The sequence below is a fragment of the Bos javanicus genome, chromosome 21 (genome assembly GCF_032452875.1).
Source record: "Bos javanicus breed banteng chromosome 21, ARS-OSU_banteng_1.0, whole genome shotgun sequence".
NCBI classification, from domain to species: Eukaryota; Metazoa; Chordata; class Mammalia; order Artiodactyla; family Bovidae; genus Bos; species Bos javanicus.
In genome coordinates this window covers 15,730,704-15,749,936 of record NC_083888.1, presented here as the reverse complement: position 1 = coordinate 15,749,936, position 19,233 = coordinate 15,730,704, and the positions used below count along the sequence as shown (strand labels likewise).

Here is a 19,233-nt window from a genome sequence, read left to right as displayed (position 1 = left end):
TTTGGTGAAGTTGGCATACTGCTTTTCTCTAGAGCACAAAGGACAGATTTATCTTGCCCAGAATGGACTTGAATTTAGGTTAAATCCAGGTATGATTCAGGGACTTCCCAGGTGGTGCTAAGGAGTAAAGAACTGGTCTTCCATGAAGGAGACATATAAGACTCGGATTTGATCCCTGGCCCAGGAAGATGCCCTGAAGAAGGAAATGGCAGCCCTAATCCCGTGGACAGAGGAGCCTGGCGGGCTACAGTCCATGGGGTCGCACAGAGTTGGACACAACTGAAGCGACTTAGCACGCACACACAGGAACTGCACTGTGTTTGTTAACCTTCAGTACGACAGATCAGGTACCATTGGAGACGGAAGGACTCCACACTGGCCTTATCACTCAATGAATTTGTGTCTTGGAGGTTATTTTACCTCCTGCTTCATTCTCCTTAATTGGCAATTGTAGTTATCAAACTCTTGTGAAGATTAACTGGGATGAATGGAACACATCTGGCTTAGAGAAGTACTTGAATTTATTTTTTCCTGTTTTTCAGTTAAATAAAAGTTAAACTGGGATCTTGAGCATTGTCAGCAACTCTTGGTGGTCTTCTCCAGCTCCTTTACGGTCTAGGACAGTTTGGAAGAAATTACGAAGAAGAAAAAGCCTGCTTGGTAAGGAGAAAGACTGAGTGGGTGAATATATTTGATGCTTGATGCAATTCCAATGAGTGTAATGACTGGAAGTTTTTCTAGACAGATGATGACATCATGTAGCCTACTTAGGTAGCAGGTTTCAGAATGAATTGCCTTGGCAGCGTTCCTAGGTTGTTTAGATAAAAGAGTGCGTTTAGAACCTAGATCCACCCTATCTCTGGACCACAGCTAGCAAACGGAAGCAGCTGGATTCTCGAGGTTTCTGCTCTAGGAGGTTGAGAGGATGTGGTTCTGTCGCCCTGGGCTGGGAGTGAAGATGTCGCATTCTGGTCCCACTCACTGCTTGCCCATGGGTGTGCCACTTCACCCTGGGGTTTCAGCTTCCAATTAATGTTCTCCAAATTCCTTCCAACTTCTAGTATCTTGTAATTTCACGAACGTGTGAGCTGTTTCCTGGCTGCAGGATATGGTCTTAATGGACCCAGGCAATACCAAAATGAAATTGCCTCATTCCTTTATGAAATTTCTCTGACTTTCTAAAAGGGGCAGGAAAGAGTTCTGTGAAAGTAACAATGAGGATGAGCAAATACATCACTAAATTCAGGATGCAGAGTCTGGCCTTTAATGACTTGGAGGTGATGTCCTGTGATGCCTCCAACGCTCTTGCCCCACCGCGATCTGACTCTTCTTGGTTGGGAAAGATCATTTTAAATCTCTAGCTGAAATTGTTCTCTTACATTCAGAGCTGATTTTCACCATGTCATTTCACAGCGGCTTCCCTCTGCTCTCAAACATCCAGCTGGGAGAGTCTACGACCTCTTTCCACTTGTTACTGTGGATGGATGCGTCAGAGCGAGTCGAGTCATGGGGAAAGCATGAACTCTCCTACGTGCTCCCCGATCAGGTCCCCTCAGGGCTATTTTCTCTGGAACCAAGCTCAGTCACTTGCCAAACTCTCCAAACAGAGATGTCTCTAGAGTTTTATGAGGTCTCTTTGTTCCCAGGTGAAGCTCTTTGCTGTGTTTATAAAACTGATAGAAAGCTTCTTCTGCGAGAAGCCACCCACTGAAGGGTGAGAACCGGCCACCCAGAATATGACTGGGAATTTTCTAGCACAAATATAATCAGCCATTTTTACATTTTTAAAGCACATGGCCATTGATAAAGCCCCTTCACATGTCTTGCATGACCTTCTTGGCTTCATGATATCTCTACTTGGTAGGTATTAGTAAACCCATTTAGCAGAGGAGGAAAGTGAACTTTAGGGAGAATACATTTTGCTCAAAGTCAAAATGGAGTGGATCTGGGACTGTAGAGCCAGCCTTCTGATCCATGAACAAAGTAGCACCAGGAAGTCAACTCAAGTCCACATCCCCACAGGAAGAATCTAGGAACACCTCAGTTCATGATCTCATGACTCATGGGCGCAATTTGTTTGCCAATACCATTTTTACGGTAGTTTAGTCATTTTCCTGACAATCTATGTCTCATGCAGATCTAAATTAAGTAGATAAGATACTGGGACTGCTCGTAAGAAGACTGCATTCCAGAGAAACAATTCAAATGGGAGAACAAGCTGAATTTTGTTTTCTGTTTCAAGTGAAGGCAGAATAAATGACAGGAGACTAAAAAAAAAAGAAAGTTCCTATAGGAGAAGTTGTTCCACTACGGCAAGGGGAAATCATCAGTACATTCTTTCACTCATCAAATATTAACTAGGCATCTACTATGTGTCTAGCTCTGTACTAGCAGCTGGGAATACAATGAAATGTGACTTAGTTCCCACATGAAGTAGCTGATAGTGCCATGGGGATGCAGAAGTCAATCAGACACTGCAAATAGCTGGGATAAAGATCCCAGGAGAGATATATATGTGGAGGTTATGGTACACCAAGACAGAGAGGCCTGACAGTGCAGGTAATGTGACCCAAATTGTAAAGGATTAATAAAATCTTGCCAACTAAATAAGGCGCAAATTATCATTTCAGAAAATCTTCATCAAGGGACTTCCCTGGCAGTCCTGTGGCTAAGACTCTAAGCTCCCAAAGCAGGGGGCTCAGGTTTGATTCCTGGTCAGGGAGCTAGATCCTACATGCTGCAACTAAGACTCAGTGCAGCCAAATAATTTTAAAAAATCATCCTAATTATCAGCACCCTCCCTGCTACCATATAGTTATACTTCCTCTATGCCAGACACTGCTGTAAACATTCTTTAGACATGAACTTATCTGATCCTTACAATAAACCACAAGGAAGTTTTGTGACTATCCCCTTTATTCAGATGGGAAAAGTGGACAGAGAGATTAAGTGACTTACCCAACATCATGCAGTCAGGAAGTGGCAGGGTCGGGATTCGAACCTAGGCCATCCAACTGCAGAGACCATGGGGATGCCTACAGTGGAAGGCCCCGCTGGTGCAGAGTTGAGCAGGTGTATGTAGGTGATTGCGTGAAGAACCGGGAGCCAGTCAGTGGAGCACAGAACACAAACTGTGTCTGCCTTTGTCGTCCTCCACCCTACTTTTCTTACCTCTCCTCCCATTTTCTCACTGTATTTTTCTTTTTAATTTTTAAAAAATTAATTAGCTAATTAATTTGGCTGTGTCAGGTTTTGGTTGCACAATCTTTCGTTGGAGTGTTTGGGCTTCTCTAGTTGTGGCACATGGGTTTAGTAGCGTATGGGATCTTAGTTCCCCAATTGGGCATCAAACCAGAGTCCCCTGTATTGGAAGGCAGATTCTCAACCACTGGGCCACTAGGGAAGTCCCAGGCAGTACAATTTTAAGTGCACAGCTTTTGAACCCCACCAGCAATACAGATTTAGGCCGTGCATCTGCAAAAATGCCAGCCCATGGTGACAATCCCTTAGAGACAGTTGTCCTCTCTTCTTTCCTCCTGACTCTTGCTGAACATCAAGACCTCACTCTCTGCAGTCAAGGGTGGGTATTATGGGAAGGGCTAGTTCACTTCAGTTTCACCAGTTTTTGAAAAAGTGCCTGTGGAAGCTCTGGCAATCCCTGGCCTTGACTTCTTTCCCCCTTGTCCTGAGAAGCCAGTAAAACCACAGCTCATTTTCACAGCTCAGATGATCCAGACTAACAGATGCCTTCAGAAGAAAAGTGGTGCTGACCCTCTGCTTACTTCTCTGAGTTCTTGCAGCCTTTTAGATTTAGGTCTGGAACTTTTTAAAAAATATTTTATCTGTTCTTTGATGGTTTTGTAGAGATGAAAAGAAAATTTATCCAGCATGCTTAGTTATTTTCAGTAGGAGGGTTCATCCAAATGACTAGTCCTTCAATTACAGGAAACTCAAAGTTCCAGGACTCACCCAACTTTCACAGCAACCCGATGATGCAGCTAACCTGATTTTTTCCAATGAGGCACATGTGATTCAGGGAGTTTAAGTAGCTTGCAGAAGGTCACACAGCTAACAGATAATGGGGCCAAGATTCCAACCCAAGTTTCTCTAAACCGAGTCTTTATATTTCTCTCTCCACGTTCTCACATTTACCACTCACTAGCTGTCTGACCTTGGGGAAGTCATTTTACTTTCCTGTTCTTAAATTTCTTCATTTAGAAATTGAAGACTGTATTGGGCTGGCCAAAAAGTTTGTTTGGGTTTTTCCATACCATCTTAGACACCTAAACTTTTTGGCCAACCCAATAAAATAATCTACATCAAAGATTGTGCAGATGTAGATTTCGAAAAGATTCAGAAAGAGAAAAACAACTATCATATCCTAACGCATACATATGGAATCTAGAAAAAATGGTGCTGACGAACCTATTTGCAGGGCAGGAATAGAGACACAGCCATAGAGGACAGACTTTTGGACACAGCAGGGGAAGGAGAGGGTGGGACGAACTGAGAGAACAGCACTGGAAACGTACACATTGCCATGTGGAAGACAGAGAGCTAACAGGAAGGTGCTGTGCAACACAGGGAGCTCAACACGGTGCTCGACAACCTAGCGGGGTGGGATGTGGCAGGGGCTGGGGCGAGGTCAAGAGGGAGGGGCCATATGGATACTTACAACTGACACATGCTGCCATGTGGCAGAAGCCAATTCAATGCTGTGGGCTTCCCTGATGGCTCAGATGGGAGAGAATCTGCCTGCAATGCAGGAGATCCAGGCTCAATCCCTGGGTCAGGAACGTCCCCTGGAGATGGGAATGGCTATCCACTCCAGTATTCTTGCCTGGAGAATTCCATGGACACAGGAGCCTGGGGGGCTACAGTCCATGGGGTTGCAAAGTTTTGGACACGACTGAGTGACTAACACACTTTAATTCAATAACATAAAGCAATTATCCTCCAATTAAAATATATTAAAAAAACAATTATGCAGATGAAATGACTTGATACATGGAAAGACTGACAGCTATGCCTTGCACACAGAAAGAATTTACTACATGTCTGTGGTTGATATTATTATTATAGTTCTCTAGGGAAGCTCTGCTTGTCTAGAATCTGGAAGTTTATGACTTGTTTAGAAGAGAACACTTGTCAATCTCTTTCTCACATCCATAAATTCACCTTTTATGGGCTGCCTCTTGTGCACACAGCCTCCGATATAGTATATATTTAGGTCTTCTAGAGCTCTGGGCCAAGGCCATGGGTGTCTCTGCAAGTTCGAGTCCTATTTTCCAAAGGGAGGAGTTATTTCCTTTCTGGTCTCTAGGATAAGAGAGGAGGCCTGTCTGAGTAAATGTTTTGTAGTTACAGGATTTGTTGATCTCATTTCATAATTCGTTCTCCTGTTTTGGAAGTCTTCTTCCTTCCAGCCTCCAGACACACAGTGGATACGTTTGAAAACAGGGATTTACCATTGTGAAGGCTCTACTGTTAGGCCTTTCCTCTCTCAGACTACAGGACTCCTATAGCATTAGTCAGTTGTCTCTCTTTCTCTTTTTAAGCTTTAGCTACCTCTTCAGAGACTTCCAGACTCTCTCTGAAAAAAGGGAAACAAAATTTAGCTGAGTCAGAGTTATCCATGAAATGAACATCCATTGAGCACCTGCCATGAGTCAGGCACTCTATGTTGGCATTATGGAGGGGATGAGGGTAACAATAACACAGTCCTACGACAGGGGAAAAACATGTGAAAGTTGCTCAGTCGTGTCCGACTCTTTGCGACCCTGAATTCTCCAGGTCAGAATACTGGAGTGGGTAGCCTTTCCCTTCTCCAGTGGATCTTCCCAACCCAGGGATCGAACCCAGGTCTCCCGCATTGCAGGTGGAGTCTTTACCAGCTGAGCCACAAGGGAAGCCAAAGAATACTGGAGTGGGTAGCCTATCCCTTCTCCAGCGGATCTTCCCGACCCAGGAATCTAAATGGGGTCTCCTGCATTGCAGGCTCTGTGTTGGCATTGTGGAGGGGATGAGGGTAACCATAACACAGTCCTATGACAAGGGAAAAAGGGTATGGGGCCACAAATGATGTTTTATTTAACAACAGAAGATTGTCATAAAGCCATATTTAAGGACAAGGTACATTGAACAACTACTTGGGTTGGGTGCAAAGAACTCAGAGGGGTGAAAGGGAAGTGTGTGGATGTGTGGATATGTTTTGTATTTGGTGTTAGGGCTTCTCTTAGGGATTCCCTCGTAGTTCAGTCAGTAAAGAATCTGCCTGCAATGTGGGAGACCCGGGTTTGATTCCTGGATGTGAAAGATCCCCTGGAGAAGGAAATGGCAACCTGGAGAATCTTGTGGACAGAGGAGCCTGGCAGGCTACAGTCCATAGGGTTGTAAGAGTTGGACATGACTTAGCAACTAAACCATCACCATCACCATCAGGGTCCCTTCTGGGAGGCTAATTGAGTGAGAACACTGTGCATGGGATGCGAATGAAGCCATGGTGGGTTTCAGTTCAGGAAAAACGGGGGAAAATGACTGGAGACACATACATCTAGTCAGAATACAAAGATTCTCATGGAGTTCATTTAGTTTAGCTTCAGTTCAGTTCAGTCGCTCAGTTCCGACTCTTTGCGACCCCATGAATCGCAGCACGCCAGGCCTCCCTGTCCACACCCAAACTCATATCCATTGAGTTGGTGATGCCATCCAGCCATCTCATCCTCTGTCGTCCCCTTCTCCTCCTGCCCCCAATCCCTCCCAGCATCAGAGTCTTTTCCAATGAGTCAACTCTTCGCATGAGGTGGCCAAAGTACTGGAGTTTCAGCTTTAGCATCAGTCCTTCCAAAGAAAACCCAGGATTGATCTCCTTCAGAATGGACTGGTTGGATCTCCTTGCAGTCCAAGGGACTCTCAAGAGTTTTCTCCAACACCACAGTTCAAAAGCATCAATTCTTCAGCACTCAGCTTTCTTCACAGTCCGACTCTCACATCCATACATGACCACTGGAAAAACCATAGCCTTGACCAGATGGACCTTTGTTGGCAAAGTAATGTCTCTGCTTTTCAATATGCTATCTAGGTTGGTCATAACTTTCCTTCCAAGGAGTAAGTTTAGCTTGCTGCTGCTGCTACTGAGTCACTTCAGTTGTGTCTGACTCTGTGCGACCCCATAGACAGCAGCCCACCAGGCTCCCCTGTCCCTGGGATCCTCCAGGCAAGAATACTGCAGTGGGTTGCCATTTCCTTCTCCAATGCATGAAAGTGAAAAGTGAAAGTGAAGTTGCTCAGTCGTGTCCGACTCCTAGCGACCGGATGGACTGCAGCCTACCAGGCTTCTCTGTCCATGGGATTTTCCAGGCAAAAGTACTGGAGTGGGTCGCCATTGCCTTCTCCATAAATTTAGCTTGGTTTTCTTTATATTCCACATATAAGTGAGATCATGTGGTATTTGTTTTTGTCTTTCTGACTTAGATCTCACTTAGCATAATGCGTTCAAGATCCATTCATGTTGTCACAAATGGCAAGATTTCACTTTTAAATAGCTCAATACATATACCACATTTTTTCACCCATTCATCCGCGGATTTACACTTAGGCTCTTTCCATATTTTGGCTAGTGTAACAATGCTGCAATGAACATAGGAAGCAGACACCTTTTGAAATCAGTATTTTTGTTCTTCAGATAAATACCCAGGAGTGGAATTAATTCCCGGATCACATGGTAGTTCTATTTTTAATGTTTTTGAGGAACCTTCATGCTATTCTCCACAGTGGCTGCACCTACTTACATTCCCTGCAACGATGTGCAAGGATTCCTCTTTTTCCACATTCTCACCAACACTTATTTCTACCAAGATGTAAGTTTATTGAAATTTTTAATATTGATTATCCCATCATTTAAAATGTTTATAATTTTGTATATGTGTGTGTGCTTAGCTGCTCAGTCGTGTCTGACTCTTTGTGAGTTCATGTACTGTAGCCAACCAGGCTCTTCTGTCCATGGGATTCTCCAGGCAAGAATTCTGGAGTGGGTAGCCATTCCATTCTCGAAGGGATCTTCGCCACCCAGGGATCAAATGCAGATCTCCTATACTGCAGATGGATTCTTTATTATCAGGAGCCACCAGGGAAGCCCATCATGTTGAAGCTCTGTTTTCTCTGTATTTCTTTTTTAAAAAATTGGAATATAATTACTTTACAATGTTATGTTAGTTTATGCCGTAAAACATCGTGAATCAGTCATATGTATTCATGTATCCCTTCCCCATTGTGCCTCCCTCCCACCCTCTCATTGTACCCTTCTAGGTCAGGTCCCCCAGCAGCGTCTGGTGAGTATCCTAGGTGTGGAGAGACACTGACTCCATGCACTCCCTCTCTGTCATCTTGGCTCCTTATATTTCTTCACCGTAATGTCTCCAGTTAAATGGTTGTGAGGTATGTTCAAGGCAGTTCTTCCTTGCATTACTTTGAGAGAAGGAATGAGGGAATAAATATAGCAGGATGAGCAACAGAAAAAGGAGAGAGTGGGATTTCAACCCTCTCAGCAGCAAGGGAAAAAACAACACAAAGCAAATGAGAAATCCAGAAAGTCATTGAAAGTAGAGGGGAACGCCTCAGGAAATGCAAGAGAAAGCAAAGGCCAAGGAGGAGGAAACAGATAGAGGCTGAGAGTCCCCGTCACGGGCAATAAAGGGACTAAGAGAGTCCCAGTTGGAGACGGAGGCATTTTCCAGAAAGATGAAAGCCTGTCATGGTGGAAATGAGATGGGAAGTAGAGGGCGTGATGGAGTGACTGCTGTGCCATGGTTCACGTGGAATAGTTCTCGCCAACTGAGGCGAGACTATTCGAGTAGGAGCTAAGAGGAAACCTGTTCCTTCTCCACAGGCAGACAAATGCTGCAAGCTTGGAAATAATTCCAGCACAGACCCCTTAAAAAAACACGAAACAGTATGTGGAAGTGGACTTACAACGATTTACTAAGTGTTCGGGGTTGCAGCTGGGCTGAGCTGGAAGTCCCTGTAGATTTGTGTGGAGTAAATTTTTTACCACAAAGGGGAAGCGAATGGACATTAGTTGAGCAGCACAGTGATGCCATGAGAAGGATGCTATTATCTCCATTTCATAGGTGAGCCCAGAGATGGAGTCTAAGGTGACAATACATTATTCATCCATGCCCAAGGTCACACAGCTGAGAAGTGTGAAGCTGAGAACCCCAGGCTTTCCATCCTTAAGCCTTACCACTTACATCATGCTGGGCATTATTTCATTCTGGAAATCTCACCCAGGGCCAGGTTCTTTATATACTTTCTCTGAGCTATAACAGGATCCAGCCATGCACTTAAGTGTCAGCATGTCAGCATTTCAAAAACTTGCCACTTCCACATGACCCTAACACCTAGAGCTAAAATTGGACAGGATCTCAGAGCCCAAGCAGTTCTTTCCTTTTCTGATGACTTCATGAGGGCAGGGGTGGGGATGGGGGTGGGGGTGGTGGTGGGGGGATAGGGCTCAGATCCCTGAATGGGTGGAGTTCAGATTAGGAAATGTGTCCTTAACTGGCACTAGGGTTTGTCCTCACATATTCTATCCTTGTATTCATAGTCTTGTTAAAGAACTATAGACCCCAGAAGCAAAAAAAAAAAAAAAAAATATATATATATATATATAGGTTTGCTTTCTTCTGTGTTGAAGAATGATGTGATATAATTATGTCATTGTCAAAAAACACTTGACTATGTCTTCTGTCTGAAATTATTGAAAACAGAAGCATAAAAAGAAAGGAGACTAGAAGCATTTTCAATAACAGTATCAGCTGTTTGGGGGAAAGGAAGTGACATTCACAGTGAGCTTGTTATGTCTCGGGTACTTTATATTATGTTACTTATTTCTGGAAGGAAGGTATTAATACCCTCACTTATAGATGAGGAAACTGAGGTTTAAAGATATTACAAAAAATAGTAGGTGGCAGAGCTGGGATTTGAACCCAAAGACACTTGAATCTTAATAAGGCAGTGTGTCAGGTTTTAAGAAGGAAGTCTTGGGATTAAAGCAGATAAAACCATTAAAGAGTGATCTTTAAGGGGCTTAGAACAGTACCTGGATTATAAGAAGTGCTCTATTCATGTTAATTACTGTTACTGGTATTATTATTATCAGAAGACCATCTGAAAAACCATGCTTTGCAGAGAATCTCTAACACATGCATTCCTCAACCAAATCTAGCGTATCCACCAATACCTGGACATATGATACCTGGAGATTATGCTGATGATAACATCACCTGTTCCATTCACAGAATGATGCTGGCTCTGTAAGCTTTCCAGTGTCTCCATTCTTGGAGGTAAAGTATTGTCAAACAGGCTTCCAGAAAGCTATTGACTTGTCCTGGCATAAACAGCTGGAAGGAAAGATAAAGGAATTGCCTTAAGTTCAGAGCGCTGGTGGCAGTTTTTAAAAGGCAAACTCTGGCTGTCCTTGTGATTACAAGAAAACAGTCACGGGTCAGAGATAAGAGACAGAAGGGCCGAGGCAGTTGAGAAAGGCTTGCCTGGAACTCTGTCTGCCTGACGTGTTCTGAGGTTGGGGAAGATTTGGGGGGAGCTTATTGCTGAAGATCCATCCAATTAAGGTAAGAACAGAAGGAATGGCTAATATTTAAGGACTGTAGAATCGAGTTCAAATTTATCTCAGTTTTCACCTTTGAAACTTGCTCTATGTGGGCTACTAGCTTGCTATCCCATTAAAAAAAATACAAAAACAAACAAACAAACAAAAAACTTAGGGACTTCCCTGGCAGTCCAGTGGTAAGGACTTCTCCTTCTAATTCAGGGGGCAGGGGTTCGATCCCTGGTTGGGAGCTACGAACCCACATCCCTCGCAGCCAAAAAAACCCAAAACATAAAATAGAAGCAGTGTTGTAAAAAAATTCAATAAAGACTTTAAAAAATGGTCCACATTAATAATAGTAATAATAATAATAAAGTTCCATCAGGTTGATAGGGCCCCTACTCCTTCCTTCGTCTGGGCCTTTGCTTATGCTGTTTTCTCTGCTCACGTTCTTTGCTGGAGCTCCTCCTATTATTCCTCAGGACTCTGTTCAGCACCATTTCCCCAAAGAAGTCTTCCTGAACTGCTGCCCTATCTCCCCATCTCCCTACTCTGTGTTAAGCGCCTCTTCTCTGAGCTCGATAAGACCCTGGGCATACTTCTCTACTACATCACGGCTCATGTCACTTTGATCTCTTGTTCTGCACTCATAATATCTGGTATGGGCCTGACTTTCCTTTTAGACCAGAGCATCTGGGTCTTCTGCCGTTCATCAACACAGTTACTGGTGTGCAGCAAGCTCCCCAGAACGAGGACTTGGCTCAAACCTGCATCTGAAACAGGGTGAACCCATCTTGGTGAACTATGCAGACAGTTGCTGGAGTCACATGCATTAAAAAAAAAAAAAACCCAGCTTCTCTTTTTCCTGCCCCACCCACCTTGCCCAGTACTCTCTCTAATCGCCATATCCTGTTTTGAGAAACAAAAAGCTACCTTCAAAGGCAAACCTGAAATCTAAACATAAAAAGAGATGACAAAATGACCACAGATGATGAGGATGAAAGGCTGGGTGATACACTTTATCTTTTCTGGAAGGCAGTCTTCCTTGGGCCTTCCTGATGTTGCCGTTCATTTCATGTCCCTTTAAGTCAACAGCCAGAAATGATGATGGATGCTGGCTCTCAGCAGTAGACTGCCTCAAGCTCATCCTCCTTCCAGTTCCAAGCTGGGATCCAAGCCTGGTGTGGGCTGTGGTATGCAGGCTTTGAACTTGCCTGGCACATGTATGAAACAGTGTGATCCAACTGGTAGCAGAAATTCCATGTTTATGCAGAACAACATCTGCAGATTTTATCTCCAGTTACAGTCACACTTGGTATTTGAAGAATGAAATGAAGCAACCACAGAAAGAGATAAAATGGCAAGTATTCTCTGTCCAGACTCTCTGTAGCTGTTGCAAATAGAAATAGGCTTCACAACGAGAAAAGGAAAATAGGAAGATTGGGGGTTGGGGGAAGACAGAGATATGAGCATTTATCTATCAGAGCTGGCATATAATTGATCCTGTGTCAGCTTTGGAGTGGAGGGAACATAAACTGCTTAGAGCTAGAAAGATGTGGGCTCCTGGTTCTGGCATGTGCAAAATGACGTAGGTACAAGTTATTCATTGCAGGACTTCCCTGATGGCTCAGCAGTAAAGAATCTGCCTGCAAATGCAGGAGACGTGGATTTGATCCCTGGGTTGGGAAGATGCCCTTGAAAAGGAAATAGCAATCCCCTCCAGTATTCTTGCCTGGAAAACCTCAGGGAGAAGAGAAGCCTGGCGGGCTCCTCTTGACACAAAGAGTCAGACGGGACTTAACAACGGAAAACAAATTCATTGCAAGATTTTTTTTTTTTTTTTACAGTAGCAAAACATTGGAAACCACCCAGTAACCAAGAATGAAGCCCTGGTTAATTAAACTGTAGTATGTCTGCACAATGGAATATTGTGCAGCTGTAAAAGGAAAAGAATGAGGAAGGTCTTCATGCACTGATGTGGGAAGATCTACAAGATAATTTGTGAAGTGAAAGAAGCAAGGCACAGAGCAATAGATATCGTGTACCATGCTTGTGTACACATGGAAGAAAAATAAGACTATATAGTTCTCACTAACTGGTATATGTATAGAGAAATGCTGAACGTGTATCTATGACGAGGGACACACAACAGTGGTCACCTGTGTATGTGGCAAAATAGACAAGATGAGGACAACTGGATATTTGCGGGTCAGTGGGGATGAGGTTTTTTTTTAACTTTTTATTTCACGTTGGAATACAGCCTATTAACAGTGTTGTGGTAGTTAGGTGACATGGAAGGGACTCAGCCATACACATACATGTATCCATTCTCCCCCAAACTCCCCTCCCATCCAGGCTGCCACATAACATTGGGCAGAGTTCCCTGTGCTAGACAGTAAGTAGGTCCTTGTTGGCTATCCACTTTAAATATAGCAGTGTAGACATGTCCATCCCCAACTCCCTAACTAGATGAGAGACTTTTATTGTATCTCTTTCTAGCCTTTATGATTTTGAAAGATGTGACTGTATTATATGCTTATGTGCTGTGTTCAGTCACTCAGTTGTGTTCAATTCCTTGTGACCCCATTGCCTGCAGCCCATCAGGCTCCTCTGCCCATGGAATTTTCCAGGCAAGAATACTGGAGAGGGGTGCCATTTCCTGCTCCAGAGGATCTTCCCAACCCAGGGAGCGAACCCACATCTCTTGTGTCTCCCGTACTGGCAGGTGGACTCTTCACGCTGAGCACCACCTAGGAAACCCACTAGAGTTTATAAATTAAATCAAAGAAACAAGCATGATTCTCTGCCACTTTGTTACCAGCTGATCCTGGAAAATTACTTAACATCTTCCAGTCTGGATGTTGACTTCAGGGCAATGAAGATATTTACATTTGCCCCCCATGGCCTGCTAGGTCCCTGAGCAACAGTAAGCAGAAAGCCCAGAGCCTGGAGGAGTGCCCACAAATGTTGGGTGAGCTTCCTTCCCTATGGGAGTGCCAGGGTCTTTCTCTGTTTTGGAGCAGAGCTGTGAGCCACTGGCTCCGAGGTTCTCAGGAAACAGTTTAGGTGCAACCTTCTCCTGCTTGCCTTGTCGTGACTTTATCTGAGTCCTGGCTCTCCAAGTAAAAATGTCCTTAAGAATTCAGTGGCCCCTGAACACTTTTTTGGGCGGGGCAGCCTCTAGAAACCTCTGCTTCATTCCCTTGCTGGTTTGTCTCTTCTACATCGGCTCTGCTTGTAGTCAACTCTTGCCTGACTTTCTGGGGAGCAGTCCCAGGGCTCAAGTGCCTCCCCCGGGGCGGGGGGCAGGGTGGAAGGAGGCCGCTTGCCTGAAGTGAGGGGACCGATGCCTGTTATCAGTGAATCAACCTTTCTGCCCCAGGGGAAGCCTTGGGAAGAGAGCCAGGAGCCGGAGGAGGGGCTCCGAGGGACCACCCAGCATCCCAGCCCGGCCTTGTGATGCGGGGGTCACGGGGTGCTCTGACGTCGAGGTTGGTGTGTGATCGTTCGCAGGTCAACGCCGAGAGAGTCGCAAGCGGAGCGCGGAGGTTAGGACAGAACCGCAGTGCTGGGCGGAACAAAGCCAGCCACACACACGCTTGCCCCGGCCCTACGCTTCCTCGGGGAAGGGACAGAGCGCGGCCTCTAGCGGCCTCTCCTACACCTGCACTCCCGAGTTTACACCCTTGTGCATGATGGTTCATGTGCAACTCGGCCACGGGTACGTGGGCAAGAGGCTGCGGGACTGCGTGACGTGGTCCTCGGAAAACCCTAACCCGGCGGAGTTGTGGCGGGTCCCGTCGGCAAGCGTGTGAGTCAGGCTGGACCCCACCCGCCCCTCGCCTGCCGTTCTGGGCTCCACCCGCCTATCCACGCTGCATCCAGAGCTCCTCCCCTCGCCCTTCCTCCCGCTCCTCTCCCAGCTCGGTTCCCCTCTCCCCCTCAGTTATCCAGGGGCTGTCTGTTGCGGTTAATCTCAGGCAATGCTTTGCAGCACTGGTCGCTGCATGCCTTCAGGCCCTCCTCTGCACGGATCCTGGGACCTAGTATTTCTTGAATAAGTGAAGCAAGCCTGTTTGAATAAGTTGAAAGAGGACCTGAAGTTGAACTGCTTCCATTCGCCTTAATCTATTTTCTAGGTTATTTAAAAACATGCAGCACTGACTCTTTTCTGCCGGTTGTTACAAAATTCTGGTATTATGAAATGTGCTAGACACAACGATCAAATCAAATCCTCTGATTTTTGGAAGATCATTGTAAATCCTATCTTTGTTCCCTATTGAGAAACAAAACAAAAAACGAAACAACAAAAAACCACAAAAGACAAAAAAACCACCCAAACGCTTGCATACTCACTGGGTATGTGAAACTGTTTAAGGTACTAGTACTACATTTTCTTGAACCCAAGATGGATCCCTTTAGGGCAATTACAAAGATATAACATGGCATTGACTTTTTGTGCATATTCTTACTTCAAATTTCTGTTTTCTGTATTACAAGTTACTGTCCACAGAGGGTCATAAATCCCCTGGAGAAGTCATATGTTACACCACGTGATTTGCTTTGCATCTGTTTTGCAGCTGTTCACTTTGCAGTTTTATTTTGCCTGTTGGAAACCCTAGAGCAGTACTTCTGAAACATGAATGTGCACACGAATCACTTGGAGGATCTTGTTAAAATGCAGATTTTGTGTTAGGAGGTCTGGGGAGGGCTGAGATTCTATAGTTCTAAGGAGACGCCAGGTGGTGCCGATTCTGCTGCTCCGGACACCACCCTTAGAATGGTGAGGTTGTGGAAAAATAGGAACAAAAGGACTGAATGCTCGTGGGCTTAGTGTGGACGTGCTTGCACGGAGAACTGGCTGTGGAGGAGTTTTCCTTGGAGAGTCTGGTCTACTCTTCCCCTTGCCCTTCACTTTCCCTTTTCTTTTAAATATTCTTTCCTGTTGTCTTGATTGGAAAGAAACTGGGAAAGCAAAGCCAGAAGCTATGTTGATCCAGGATGTATGGGTAACATCTTAGGCTTCTTCAGGTTATCTGGGCTGGAAGAAAATGAAAGGATCTGCAGCTTAGCTGTCACTGAACCCTGTGTGGCCTCTGCACTTTGTGTAAGAGCAACCAGAAGGAGACCCGGAACCATGGTTTCAGTTCCCTCAACTTTATTTTACTAATGTGAGAGATACAGCAGGCATTTGCAAGGGGCTCTGCTCACTCTTCTCTTCCTATGCTGTGGTCAAGGGCGGGGTTTCTTAGCTGCTGCACTGTTGAAATTTGGGGCTGGATAAATATTTGTTGTGGGAGAACCTGAGTGTCCTGGGTGTTATAGGATGTTTAGCAACATCTGTACTCTTACCATTTAGAAATCTGTAGCACCTGCCCCGCCCCCGCCACTAGTTCCCAGTTGTCACAACAAAAAAAGTCTCCAGACATTTCCTAGATAACATCTTGGGGACCAAAATTGCCCTTGTTTGAGTAACACTGATCTAAGATAAAGAATATTCTGTCAGTTCTACTCAATGTCTATCTTTTCTAGCTTTATCTGTCTTTTCAAATAGCATCTTATTTTCCACTTCCTAGGTGGAATGTTTCTAAGTGGGATACCACAAAATGAAATGTCCAAATTAGTGACGCTAAGGCGTATCGGTTTGTACTCTGTGCCTATTCCAGTGGATTGGTTCTGGCTACTAGAGACACTAGGTTGAAAAGGGTTCTGAGGATTCCATTTGCAGCAGGAAATAACACTGTCTGCCACGGGTGTGGGGTAGAGTGGCCATTATGTTTGCCATGAGTTTGTCTCATTTAAAACTATAAATTGCCAGCTTCCTCTGCATTCCAGTTTATTCTCAGGGGGGCAGTAGCTGGAGTCTGTTGTAAAGCATGTTGGCTTTGGGATCTGAAGATATGAGTTGGAATTCCAGCTATGCCATTTACTAAATATGACCTTGAATGAGTGGATCATTTAATCTCCTTGAGTTTCAGTTTCCTCAGCTTAGAAAATGGGCTGTTCATTCCTAGGTCATACAATGGGTGTGAGGATTAAAGGAGACAAATGAAAGTATCAAAATAGTACCTGTCTTACAGGGCAGAGGTCCCCAACCCCTGGGGCCATGGACCAGTACTGATTCATGGTACGTTAGGAGTGGATACGTGCAGCAGGAGGTGAGCGGTGGGTGAGTGAGCAAAGCTTCATCTGTATTTACAATTGCTTCAGGTGGCGCTGGGGGTAAAGAACCTGCCTGTCAATGTAGGAGACATAGGAGATGAGGGTTCGATCCCTGGGTCGGGAAGATCCCCTGGACGAGGTCATGACAACCCACTCCAGTATTCTTGCCTGGAGAATCCCATGGACAGAGGAGCCTGGCAAGCTACAGTCCATAGGGTCACAGTTGAACATGACTAAAGTGACTTAGCACGCACCCATCACTCAGATTACTGTGTGAGCTCCGCCTCCTCTCAGATCAGCTGTGGCATTAGTTTCTCATAGGAGCAAAAATCCTACTGTGAACCGCGCATGCAAGAGATCTAGGTTATGGGCTCCTTATGAGAATCATCCTGAAATCAACCCCCACCCCCCCACCCCCTAGCCCGTGGAGAAATTTTCTTCTTCGAAACCAGTCCCTGGTGCCAAAAAGGTTGCAGACTGCTATTATAGGGAATGCTCAACAATATTTGTGTATTGATATATTATTTATTCGATCAATAAATAGATGTCACAAATATATGGCCAGGGAATATTATCCTATATTAAATGTTTGGAAAATTTCAGAAGATAAAAGTAGGGTCCTGAAAGAGCTCATCCAGAAGAAGAAAGGAAGGAGCTGGAAGGCTTGGGCCAAGCATCCTCTCAAAGTGGACTTATACTTGAAAGCTGTTAAACTGGCCCTCAGTGAGAAAATATTTTAGAAGAAGTAAGAGATATTTGTAGAGACGACTCACTAGGGAAGCCTTAAAGAGTTCTCAAAGTTTGTCCCCAGACAAGCAGCAACAGCATCGCCTGGGAGCTTGTCAAAAATGAAGTCATAGGACTTCCCTGGTGCTCCAGGGGTGAAGAGCCCATCTGCCAATGTAGGGGACACGGGTTCGATCCCCGATTCAGGATGCCACATGCTATGGGGCCCAGGTATTACAACTGCTGAGTCTGCACTCAAGTGCCCAAGAGCCGCAACTAGAGCTGGTACTTTGCAACAAGAGAAGCCACCACAGTGAGAAGCCCTCACACAGCAACGAAGACAAACACAACCAAAAAAAAAAAAAAATGAAGTGACAACGGCCGGACACTAAAGCACTTGATTCATAGGCAAGAAACTCAGGACCTCTGTCAGAGCTGTTTTCTCTTAGTCTTGCCTCTTACAACGTATGAGTTTTCTAATCCACAGTAGAGAAGAAACAGCAAACTCAAAGATGTGAAGTGGAGGGAGTGGACCCCGAATGCAAAGAGTGATGAATGATAAAGAATGGAAAACCCCCAAATATTAAGAAAGTGACAACTGATAGAATAGAAACCCCCAGATATTAAGACTGGACTTGGGTTACGTTAAGTGGGGCAAACAACCATGTACCCCTCAATAAGTCCTTTGGTTATTGTTAATATTCCAAAAGCTGATATCTGTAATGTGTCGTAGAATCAAGAAAGACTTAAACCATGTTTTTTGTTCTTGGTTTAAAATCATAGGAAGGTGTAAGTTTCAAAAATATTTTTTTATCCACTGAAATCTGTACAAGACAATTTAGTATTTGGCTCTGCTGTTGCCAGTTATATAGTAATCTATTTTGCATATGAAAGTTTGTATTTAACTGTTTTGTTCATTAAAACCTTACAGTGGTTATACATATTTAATTTCAGAAAGTTGAGAGTTGGTCAGAATATATTTTGTAGTACCTACCATTGCTTTTCTGAGGTAATAAAAGGTTGTCTGGCAGAAACTGAAAAAAAAAAAAGAGAAATATCGTTATTTAAACAAAAGGAACATTTCAAATAAATGAAGTCTGAGTACTTTAAGGAATCATTGTTGTTCAGTCGCTAAGTCGTATCTGACTCTTTGCAACCCCATGGACTGTAGCACTCCAGGCTCATCTGTCATCCACTATCTCCCAGTTTGCTCAGAGTCATGTCCATTAAGTTGGTGATAATATCTAACCATCTCATCCTTGGTCTCCCCTTCTCCTTTTGCCTCAAGCCTTCCCAGCATCAGGGTCTTTTCCAGTGAGTTGGCTCTTCCCACCAGGTGGCCAAAGTATTGGAGCTTCAGCTTCAGCAATTACAATGAATATTCAGGGTTGATTGTGTATTAACCATAATTATAGATCTTCAAGAGTTAAGTGAATTTCATTCCATGTTACCAGCTATGAAGGTCAATGCTTCAGGGATTGGCTATTTGTTGAGATGACTTATTAGGCAAAACAATGAATTCTTATCCTTGGGCCAGCAGTGTCAGCCTCACTTGAGAGCTTGTCTGAAATGTGAAATTTCAGATGCCACTCTGATTTACTGAATTAGAAACACATGAGTGGGTGGAGCCCAGAAAATCTTGGTTAACAAGCCTTGCAGGTGATTCTGGTACATGGTCAAGTTTGAGATGCCCTGCTCTATAGACTGAGGTACCAGCCTTCATTCATGTCACCCCA

General features: G+C 44.5%; 1 long non-coding RNA gene across 1 annotated transcript; it reads right to left on the bottom strand.

The window, feature by feature from the left end:
* Window positions 1–6,784: 6,784 nt before the first annotated feature.
* On the bottom strand, window positions 6,785–18,816 carry LOC133234131 (uncharacterized). The gene is made up of 3 exons (XR_009732034.1): window positions 18,492–18,816; window positions 10,256–10,400; window positions 6,785–8,168 (listed from the first exon to the last, which is right to left on the bottom strand). It is a non-coding gene; the product is annotated as an uncharacterized LOC133234131 (long non-coding RNA).
* Window positions 18,817–19,233: the final 417 nt, after the last annotated feature.